Genomic DNA, 11,921 nt, shown 5'->3' with positions numbered 1-11,921 from the left:
ACGGCACCGACGATTACCGGCGACGTTCGTCTCCTTCCTCTCTCCCGGCACCGATGGAATCGCATGAATTTCCGGTGGCGAATCGCAGCCCGTCGGGGCTTCACCGCCTGGATAGTTTCCAAGACAGAGGGGTCTCGGAAACTTGTAAATCGTCGTTCCTCAGCCTCCCGGAACCGAGATCCCTTGTGGAAAAGTTGCTTATGGCGCCGACGAACTATTTTGCTTCGCCGGTGGCGACGAGAAGCCCGCTGAGGCGTCGCCGCTTGGAATTTTTCCGAGACAGAGGGCTCTTGGGTAGTTTGCCGACGAACCCAAGGGAAGCGACTAGGTCGCCTACTACGCCGGCGGCGAATCGCACCACTTGGAGGCGAATCGTAGCCCTTGGAGGCATATCGGAAGTTCTGCGCTTGCTCAGAGATTTCGAGTGCCGTCGGAATTTCCGGTGCAGTCAATTTTGGAATTTCGGAATCCCCAAATTCCGATGTCGTCGCCGCTGGAGTTCCTGGCCGTTGGCCTTTCTACTCGTCCAAAGCAGCAGCTGCCTCTTCTACGCATATGCCTACGCATATGCAGGAAATTTCAGGTCGTATGACCTTTTCTGTGGGAGCACGTGGCTCCATTGCCGAACATTCAATTGAAGCATCTAACCGTGCTCGTATTTCCTCCAATTCCTTACCCATAGCAACCCATCTTTCTTGGGATATAGAATAACCCATTGTGTTCCTGCTCTGATACCAGTTGTTACGGTCCCGGATCTAACACGTGGATTCTTTGGGAGGATCTGGAGTCTGCCACGGGTTACGGGTCTTCCAGGCATTACCGTAGGGGTAGTAGGAAGACATGGGGAAGATGAAAACGAAGATCAAGCCAAAGGGAAGCTTGAAAACCCTAGAGCTCGTTGAGGAAAACTCTAAGCCTCTTTACTCTAGATTTAACCTAATTCTTAATACTTCAATGCTTTCTTTCTCATTACTCTTACCCCTTAAATAGGGTTCACCCGGTTAGGGTTTACAATAAAATATTCCAAAAATACCCCTATGAATAAAATATTCCAAAAATACCCCTATAAATAAAATATTCCAAAAATACCCCTATGACCTAAAACTAAAATAAAATAAAGTAAATTAAAGAAAACACTAAAATAATAATGTTATTGCGTGCATAACAACCAATCCATAAGTAATTTCTTACAAAAATATAGCCCGTTATGCATGATAAATCACTTTTCCATCATCTACGATCGTTAGGTCAGCTTTTTGTAAATGGGCAAAATAATGGCTTGTTTGACTCGGTTAAATATCCCTCCACACATTCAGTTAAGAATTTAATGTTATTCTCTTTAAAAGGTTTGGATCCATAGGTAATTTGCATCTTTAACATGTTTCAAGCATGTATATGCATTTTTTAAAACAGGTGTAGAAAAATCTCTTTCTTATGAAATTCCAAGCTATTAGGGTTGAACTTGAGGAATTTCCAAAACTTGGATAACAAAACTTTTGTGTTCATTTGTGGTGTGTGAATAAATTTTCTTTCCTTACAATTGTGATTGCTTTAAATGTTTTCCATACATAAACTTTAAAATTTTCATTTTGTTGTGATCGTTTTACCTTTTATCTCTTTTTACGTTTACGAGATAAAGGGAAAGAGATAACTCAAGTTTTCATTTAAGAAAAAAGTACACATCTAAAATGGAAATGCACAATGGACAAATGTAGAGAGAGATAATTACAAAAAGTGTCTGTAATTTTTGGGGCCAATAGTCTCTTTTAAGTTTTTATTCATCAGGTTTTGCAATCGTCGGGAAAAGGGGGAGGCGGGGGATTTTTAACTGAATGTTGATTGCCAATCCATAAATCATTCCTTACAAAAATATAGCCCGTTACTCATGATAAATCACTTTACAATCATCTATGATCGTTAGGTCAACTTTTTTTAAATGGCCAAAATATGGGCTATTTTGACTCAGGTAAATATCCCATCGCATGTTCACTTCAAAATTTAATGTTATTCTCTTCAAAAAGTTTGGATCCATAGGTCATTTGAATCTTTAACATGTTTCATGCTCGCATATCCATTTTTTTTAAAATGTGGAGAAAAATCTCTTTCTTATAGAACTCCGAGCTATAAGGGTTGAACTAATGGAATTTCCAAAACTGGGATAACAAAACCTTTCTGTTCATTTGTGGTGTGTGAATAAATTCACTTTACTTACATTTTTTATTGCTTTAAATTTTATCCATACATAAACTCTAAAATTTTCATTTTGTTGTGATCAATTTGCCTTTTTTTTCTTTTTATGTTTACGAGATGAAGGGAAAGTGAAAACTCAAGTTTTGATTTAAGAAAAAAGTATACATCTAAAATGGAAATGCACAATGCACAAATGTAGAGAGAGAAAATTTCAAAAAGTGGTTGTAATTTTTAGGGATTGTAAACTCTTTTTAGTTTTTATATATCAGGTTTTGCAATCGTTGCGAAAATGGGGAGGTAGGGGATTTTTAACTAAGTGTAGACTCCCAATCCATAAGTCATTCCTTGCAAAAATATAGCCCGTTACGCATAAAAAATCACTTTACAATCATCTACGATTGTTATGTCAGCTTTTTGTAAATGGGCAAAATAATGGATTGTTTGACTCGGGTAAATATCCCACTACACATTCACTTAAGAATTTAATGTAATTCTCTTTAAAAGTTTTCGATCCATTGGTCATTTGCATCTTTAACATGTTTCAAGCATGCATATTGATTTTTCAAAACATGTGTAGAAAAATCTCTCTTATAAAATTCCAAGCTATTAGTGCTGAACTAGTAGAATTTCGCAAACTTGGATAACATAACTTTTGTCTTGATTTGTAGTGTGTGAATAAATTTTCTTTACTTATATTTTTTATTGCTTTAAATTTTTCCTTACATAAACTCTAAAATTTGCATTTTGTTGTGATCTATTTGCCTTTTATCTCTTTTCTTTTTAACGAGATGAAGGGAAAGTGAAAACTCAAGTTTTGATTTAAGCAAAAAGTATACATCTAAAATGGAAATTCACCATACACAAATGTAGAGAGAGAAATTTCCAAAGAGTGTCTATAATTTTTAGGGATAATAAACTCTTTTTAGCTTTTATATATCAGGTTTTGCAATTGTCAGGTAAGGGGGAGGCGGAGGATTTTTAACTGAGAATAGACTCCCATTGCATAAGTCATTCCGTATAGAAATATACCCCGTTACGCTTGATAAATCACTTTACTATCATCTACGATCGTTAGGTCAGCTTTTTGTAAATGGGCAAACTAATGGCATGTTTGACTCGGGTAAATATCCCACCCCACATTCACTTCAGAATTTAATGTTATTCTCTTTAAAAAGGTTTGGATCTAGAGGTCATTTTCATCTATAACATGTTTCAACCATGCATATCCATTTTTTAAAACATGTGTATAAAAATCTCTTTCTTATAAAATTCCGAGCTATAAGGGTTGAACTAGAGGAATTTCCCAAACTAAGATAACAAAACTTTTATGTTCATTTGTGGTGTGTGAATAAATTTTCTTTACTTACATGTGTTATTGCTTTAGATTTTTTCCACATATAAACTCTAAAATTTTCTATTTGTTGTGATCTATTTTCCTTTTATTTTTATTTTTTTTACAAGATGAAGTGAAAGTGAAAACTCAAGTTTTAATTGACGAAAAAAAGTATACATTTAAAATGGAAATGCACAATGCAATAATGTAGAGAGAGATAATTCAAAAAAGTGTCTGTAATTTTTAGGGATTGTAAACTCTTTATAGTTTTTATAAATCAAGTTTTACAATCGTTGGGAAATGGGGGAGGCTGGGGATTTTTAATTGAGTGTAGACTCCCAATCCATAAGTCATTCCTTATAAACATATAGCCCGTTACGCATGATCAATCACTTTACAATCATATATGATCGTTAGGTCAACTTTTTGTAAATGGGCAAAATAATGGGTTGCTTGACTCGGGTAAATATCTCATCGCATGTTCACTTGAGAATTTAATGTTATTCACTTTAAAAGGTTTGGATCCATAGGTCATTTGCATCTTTAACATATTTCAAGCATGCATATCCATTTTTTAAAACATGTGTAGAAGAATCTCTTTCTTATAAAATTCCGAGCTATTAGGGTTGAACTAGTGGAATTTCCCAAACTTTTATAACAAAACTTTTGTGTTCATTTGTGGTGTGTGAATAAATTTTCTTTACTTACATTTATTATTGATTTTAATTTTTTCCATACATAAACTCTAAAATTTTAATTTTGTTGTGATCTATTTGAAATTTATCTCTTTTTATGTTTACAAGATGAAGGGAAAGTGAAAACTCAAGTTTTGATTTAAGAACAAAAGTATACATCTAAAATGGAAATGAACAATGCACAAATGTAGACAGAGATAATTCCAAAAAAAGTCTTTAATTTTTAGGGATTGTAAACTCTTTTTAGTTTTTTTATATCAGGTTTTACAATTGTCGGGAAAAGGGGGAGGCGGGGGATTTTTAACTGAGTGTTGACTCCCAATCCATAAGTCATTCCTTGTAAAAATTTAGCCTGTCACGCATGTAAATCACTTTACAATCATCTATGATCGATAGGTCAGCTTTTTGTAAATGGGCAAAATAATGGTTTGTTTGACTCGGGTAAATATCCCACCGTACGTTCACTTGAGAATTTAATGTTATTCTCTTTAAATGGTTTGGATCCATAGGTCATTTATATCTTTAACATGTTTCAAGTATGCATATCCCTTTTATAAAACATGTGTAGAAAAATCTCTTTCTTATAAAATTTCGAGCTATTAGTGTTGAACTAGTAGAATTTCCCAAACTTGGATAACAAAACTTTTGGTGTGTGAATAAATTTTCTTTATTTACATTCGTTATTGCTTTAAATTATTTCCATACATAAACTCTAAAATTTTCATTTTGTTGTGATCTATTTGCCTTTTATCTCTTTTTTTGTTTACGAGATGAAGAGAAAGTGAAAACACAAGTTTTTATTTATGAAAAAAGTCTACATCCAAAATGGGAATGCACTTTGCCCAAATGTAGGGAGAGACAATTCCAAAAAGTGTCTGTAATTTGTAAGGATTGTAAACGCTTTTTAGTTTTTATATATCAGGTTTTGCAAACGTCGGGAAAATGGGGAGGTTGGGGATTTTTAACTGAGTGTAGACTCCCAATCCATCAGTCATTCCTTAAGAAAATATAGCCGATTATGCATGATCAATCATTTTAATATCAATGATCGTTAGGTCAACTTTTTGTAAATTGGCAAAATAATGGCTTATTTGACTCGGGTAAATATCCCACCGCACGTGCACTTGAGAATTTAATGTTATTCACTTTAAAAGGTTTGGATCCATATGTCATTTGCATCTGTAACATGTTTCAGGCATGCATATCCATTTTTTTAAAATATGTGTAGAAAAATCTCTTTCTTATAAAATTCCGAGCTATGAAGGTTGAACTAGTTGAATTTCCCAAACAAGGATAACAAAATTTTTGTATTCAATTGTGGTGTGTGAATAAATTTTCTTTACTTAAATTTGTTATTGCTTTAAATTTTTTCCATACATAAACTCTAAAATTTTCATTTTGTTGTGATCTACTTGCCTTTTAACTCTTTTTATGTTTACAAGATGAAGGGAAAGTGAAAACTCAAGTTTTGATTTAAGAAAAAGTATACATTTAAAATGGAAATGCACAATGCACAAATGTAGATAGAGATAATTACAAAAAATGTTTGTAATTTTTAGGGATTGTAAACTCTTTTTAGTTTTTATATATCAGGTTTTGCAATCGTCAGGAAAAGAGGGAGGCGGTGGATTTTTAATTGAGTGTAGACTCCCAATCCAAAAGTCATTCCTTACAAAACTATAGCATGTTATGTATGATAAATCACTTTACAATCATCTACGATCGTTAGGTCAACTTTTTTTAAATGGGCAAAATAATGGTTTGTTTGACTCGGGTAAATATGCCACCGCACTTTCACTTAAGAATTTAATGGTATTCTATTTAAAAGGTTTGGATCCATAGGTCATTTGCATCTTTAACATGTTTCAAGCATGCATATCCAGTTTTTAAAACATGTGTAGAAAAATCTCTTTCTCATAAAATTCCGGGCTATTAGGGTTGAACTAGTGGAATTTCCCAAACTTGGATAATAAAACTTTTGTGTTCATTTGTGGTGTGTGAATAAATTTTCTTTACTTACATTTGTTAATGCTTTAAATTTTTTATATACATAAACTCTAAAATTTTCATTTTTTTGTGATCCATTTTGCCTTTTATCTCTTTTTTTGTTTACGAGATGAAGGGAAATTGAAAACTCATGTTTTGATTTAAGAAAAACGTATACATCCAAAATGGAAATGCACAATGCACAAATGTATAGAGAGAGTACTCCAAAAAGTGTCTATAATATTTAGGGATTGTAAACTCTTTTTACTTTTTATATATCAGGTTTTGCAATCGTCGGGAAAAGGGGGTAGTGGGGGATTTTTAATTGAGTGTAGACTCCCAATCCATAAGTCATTCCTTAAAAAAATATAGCCCGTTACACATGAAAAATCACTTTACAATCATCTACGATCGCTATATCAGCTTTTGTTAAATGGGCAAAACAATGAATTGTTTGACTCGGGTAAATTTCCCAACGCACATTCACTTAAAAAATTCATGTTATTCTCTTTAAAAGGTTTCGATCCATAGGTCATTTGCATCTTTAACATGTTTCTAGCATGCATATCGATTTTTCAAAACATGTGTAGAAAAATCTTTCACATATAAAATTCCGAGCTATTAGTGCTGAACTAGTGGAATTTCCCAAACTTGGAGAACATAACTTTTGTGTTGATTTGTGGTGTGTGAATAAATTTTCTTGACTTACAATTCTTATTGCTTTAAATTTTTTCCTTACGTCAACTCTAAAATTTGCATTTTGTTGTTATCTATTTGCGTTTTATCTCTTTTTTTGTTTACGAGAAGAAGGGAAAGTGAAAACTCAAGTTTTGATTTAAGCAAAAAGTATACATCTAACATGGATATTCACAATGCACAAATTTAGAGAGACAAAATTCCGAAGAGTGTTTGTAATTTTTAGCGATAGTAAACTCTTTTTTACCTTTTATATATCAGGTTTTGCGATCGTCGGGTAAGGGGGAGGCGGGGGATTTTTAACTGAGTATAGACTCCCATTCCATAAGTAATTCCTTACAAAAATATCGCCCGTTACGCTTGACAAATCACTTTACAATCATCTACGATCGTTAGGTCAGGTTTTTTTAAATGGGCAAAATAATGGCTTGTTTGACTCGAGTAAATTTCCCACCACACATTCATTTCAAAATTTAATGTTATTCTCTTTAAAAGGTTTGGATCTAGAGGTCATTTTCATCTTTAACATGTTTCAACCATGCATATCCATTTTTTAAAACATGTGTAGAAAATTCTCTTTCTTATAAAATTCTGAGCTATAAGGGTTGAACTAGTGGAATTTCCAGAACTTGGATAACAAAACTTTTGTGTTCATTTGTGGTGTGTGAATAAATTTTCTTTACTTACATGTGTTATTGCTTTAAATTTTTTCCACACATAAACTCTAAAATTTTCCATTTGTTGTGATCTATTTGCCTTTTTTTTTTTTTTTTTGATTACGAGTGGAAGGGAAAGTGAAAAATAAAGTTTGGTTGACGAAAAAAGTATAAATCTAAAATGGAAATGCACAGTGCAATAATGTAGAGAGAGATAATTCAAAAAGTGTTAGTAATTTTTAGAGATTGTAAACTCTTTTTAGTTTTTATATATCAGGTTTTACAATCGTCGGGAAATGGGGGAGGCTGGGGATTTTTAATTGAGTGTAGACTCCCAATCCATAAGTCATTCCTTACAAAAAAAATAGCTCGTTATTCATGATCAATCACTTTACAATCATATACGATCGTTAGGTCTGCTTTTTGTAAATGGGCAAAATAATGGTTTGTTTGACTCAGGTAAATATCCCACCGCACGTTCACTTAAGAATTTAATGTTATTCACTTTAAAAGGTTTGGATCCATAGGTCATTTTCACCTTTAACATATTTCAAGCATGCATATCCATTTTTTAAAACATGTGTAGAAGAATCTCTTTCTCATAAAATTCCAAGCTATTAGGGTTGAACTAGTGGAATTTTCAAACATGGATAACAAAACTTTTGTGTTCATTTTTGGTGTGTGAATAAATTTTATTTACTTACATTTGTTATTGCTTTTAATATTTTCCATACATAAACTCTAAAATTTTCATTTTGTTGTGATCCATTTGAAATTTATCTCTTTTTATGTTTACGAGATGAAGGGATAGTGAAAACTCAAGTTTTGATTTAAGAAAAAAGTAAACAACTAAAATGGAAACGAACAATTCACAAATGTAGAGAGAGATAATTAAAAAAAGAGACTATAATTTTTAGGGATTGTAAACTCTTTTTAGTTTTTATATATCTGGTTTTGCAATCGTCGGGAAAAGGGGCAGGCGTGGGATTTTTAACTGAGTGTAGAATCCCAATCCATAAGTCATTCCTTACAAAATATAGCTTGTTACGCATGATAAATCACTTTACAATCATATATGATCGTTAGGTCTGCTTTTTGTAAATGGGCAAAATAATGGCTTGTTTGAGTCGGGTAAATATCCCACCACATATTCACTTAAGAATTTAATATAATTCTCTTTAAAAGGTTTGGATCCATATGTCATTTGCATCTTGAACATGTTTCAAGCATAGATATCCATTTTTTAAAACATGTGTAGAAATCTCTTTCTTATAAAATTCCGAGCTATTAGAGTTGAACTAGTGGAATTTCCCAAACTTGGATAACATAACTTTTGTGTTCATTTATGGTGTGTGAATAAATTTTCTTAACTTATATTTGTTATTGTTTAAATTTTTTCCATACATAAACTCTAAAATTTTCATTTTGTTGTGATCTATTTGCCTTTTATCTCTTTTTTTGTTTACGAGATGAAGGGAAAGTGAAAACTCAAGTTTTGAGTTTAGAAAAAAGTATACATCTAAAATGGAAATGCAAAATTCACAAATATAGACAGAGATAATTCAAAAAAAGTCTGTAATTTTTAGGTATTGTAAACTCTTTTTAGTTTTTCTATAAGAGGTTTTGCAATCTTCGGGAAAAAGGGGAGGCGGGGAGTTTTAACTGAGTGTTAACTCCCAATCCATAAGTCATTCCTTACAAAAATATTACCTGATACACATGATAAATCACTTTACAATCATCTATGATCGATAGGTCAGCTTTTTGTAAATGGGAAAAATAATGGCTTGTTTGACTTGGGTAAATATCGCACCGTACGTTCACTTGAGAATTTAATGTTATTCTCTTTAAAAGGTTTGGATCCATAGGTCATTTGTATCTTTAACGTGTTTCAAGTATGCATATCCCTTTTATAAAACATTTGTAGAAAAATATCTTTCTTATAATATTTCGAGCTTTTAGGGTTGAACCAGAGCAATTTCTCAAACATGGATAACAAAACTTTTGTCTTCATTTATGGTGTGTGAATAAATTTTCGTTACTTACATACGTTATTGCTTTAAATTCTTTCCATACATAAACTCTATAATTTTTATTTTGTTGTGATCTATTTTCCTTTTATCTCTTTTTTGTTTACGAGATAAAGAGAAAGTGAAAACACAAGTTTTGATTTATGAAAAAAGTCCAAAATAGGAATGCACTATGCCCAAATATAGAGAGAGGTAATTCCAAAAAGTGTCTGTAATTTGTAGTGATTGTAAACGCTTTTTTGTTTTTATATATCAGATTTTGCAATCGTAGGGAAAAGGGGGTGGTTGGGGATTTTTAATTGAGTGTAGACTCCCAATCCATAAGTCATAGCTTAAGAAAATACAGACTATTATGCATGATCAATCACTTTACAATTAACAATCTTTAGTTCAATTTTTTGTAAATGGGCAAAATAATGGTTTGTTTGACTCGGGTAAATATCCCACCGCACGTGCTCTTGAGAATTTATTGTTATTCACTTTAAAAGGTTTGGATCCATAGGTCATTTGCATCTTTAACATGTTTCAAGCATTCATATCCATTTTTTAAAACATGTGTAGAAAAATCTCTTTCATATAAAATTCCGAGCTATGAGGGTTGAACTAGTTGAATTTCCCAAACTTGGATAACAAAAATTTTGTGTTCATTTGTGGTGTGTGAATAAATTTTCTTTACGTACATTTGTCATTGCTTAAAAATTTTTCCACGCATAAACTCTAAAAATTTTATTTTGTTGTGATCTATTTGCCTTTTAACTCTTTTTATGTTTACGAGATGAAGGGAAAGTGAAAACTCAAGTTTTGATTTAAGAAAAAACTATACATCTAAAATGGAAATAAACAATGCACAAATGTAGAGAAAGACAATTCCAAAAAGTTTATGTAATTTTTAGGGATTGTAAACTCTTTTTAGTTTTTAATATCAGGTTTTGCAATCGTCAGGAAAAGAGGGAGGCGGGGGATTTTTAACTAAGTGTAGACTCTCAATCCAAAAGTCATTCCTTATAAAAATATAGCCCGTTACGTATGATAAATAACTTTACAATCATCTACGATCGTTAGGTCAGCTTTTTTTAAATGGGCAAAATAATGGCTTGTCTGACTCGGGTAAATATCCCACCACACATTCACTCAAGAATTTAATGTTTTTCTCTTTAAAAGGTGTGGATCCTTAAGACATTTGCATCTTTAACATGTTTCAAGCATGGATATCCATTTTTTAAACCATGTTTAGAAAAACCTCTTTCTCATAAAATTCTGAGCTATTAGGGTTGAACTAGTGAAATTTCCCAAACTTTGATATCAATACTTTTGTGTTCATTTGTGGTGTGTGAATAAATTTTATTTACTTACATTTGTTATTGCTTCACATTTTTTCTACACATAAACTCTAAAAGTTTCATCTTGTTGTGATCTATTTGCATTTAATCTCTTTTTTTGTTTACGAGATGAAGGGAAAGTGAAAACTCAAGTTTTGATTTAAGAAAAAAATATACATCTAAAATGGAAATGCACAATCCAAAAATGTAGAGAGAGATAATTCCAAAAAGTGTCTACAAGATTTTGGGATTGTAAACTCTTTTTACTTTTTATATATCAGGTTTTGCAATCGTCGGGAAATGGGGGAGGCAGGGAATTTTTAACTGAGTGTTGACTCCCAGTCCATAAGTCATTCCTTACAAATATATAACCCATTACGGAAGATAAATCACTTTACAATCATCTACGATCGATAGGTCAGCTTTTTGTAAATTGGCAAAATAATGGCTGGTTTGACTCGGGTAAATATCCCACCGCACATTCGCTTAAGAATTTAATGTTATACTCTTTAAAAGGTTTAGATCCATAGGTCGTTTGTATCTTTAAAATGTTTCAAGCATGCATATCCATTTCTTAAAACATGTGTAGAAAAATCTCTTTCTTATAAAATTCCGAGCTATTAGGGTTGAACTAATGGAATTTCCAAAACATGGATAACAAAAATTTTGTGCTCATTAGTGGTGTGTGAATAAATTTTATTTACTTACATTTGTTATTACTATAAATTTTTCCATACATAAACTCTAAAATTTTGATTTTGTTGTGATCTATTTGCCTTTTATCTCTGTTTTAGTTTACGAGATGAAGGAAAAGTGAAAAGTCAAGTTTTGATTTAAGAAAAAACTATATATCTGAAATGGAAATGTACAATGCACAAATGTAGAGAGAGATAATTACAAAAAATGTCTGTAAATTTTAGGGACTGTAAACTCTTTTAAGATTTTATATATTGAGTTTTGCAATTGTTGGGAAAAGGGGGAGGCAGGGAATTTTTAAATGAGTGTTGACTCCCAAT

The sequence above is a fragment of the Aristolochia californica genome, unplaced genomic scaffold (assembly GCF_029961685.1).
Source record: "Aristolochia californica isolate CCGP_79_NKW_82.1479 unplaced genomic scaffold, dmAriCali1.0.hap1 SCAF_4, whole genome shotgun sequence".
Classification (NCBI taxonomy): domain Eukaryota; kingdom Viridiplantae; phylum Streptophyta; class Magnoliopsida; order Piperales; family Aristolochiaceae; genus Aristolochia; species Aristolochia californica.
The sequence above is the reverse complement of the archived record's forward strand: the minus strand, read 5'-3'. Positions refer to the sequence as shown.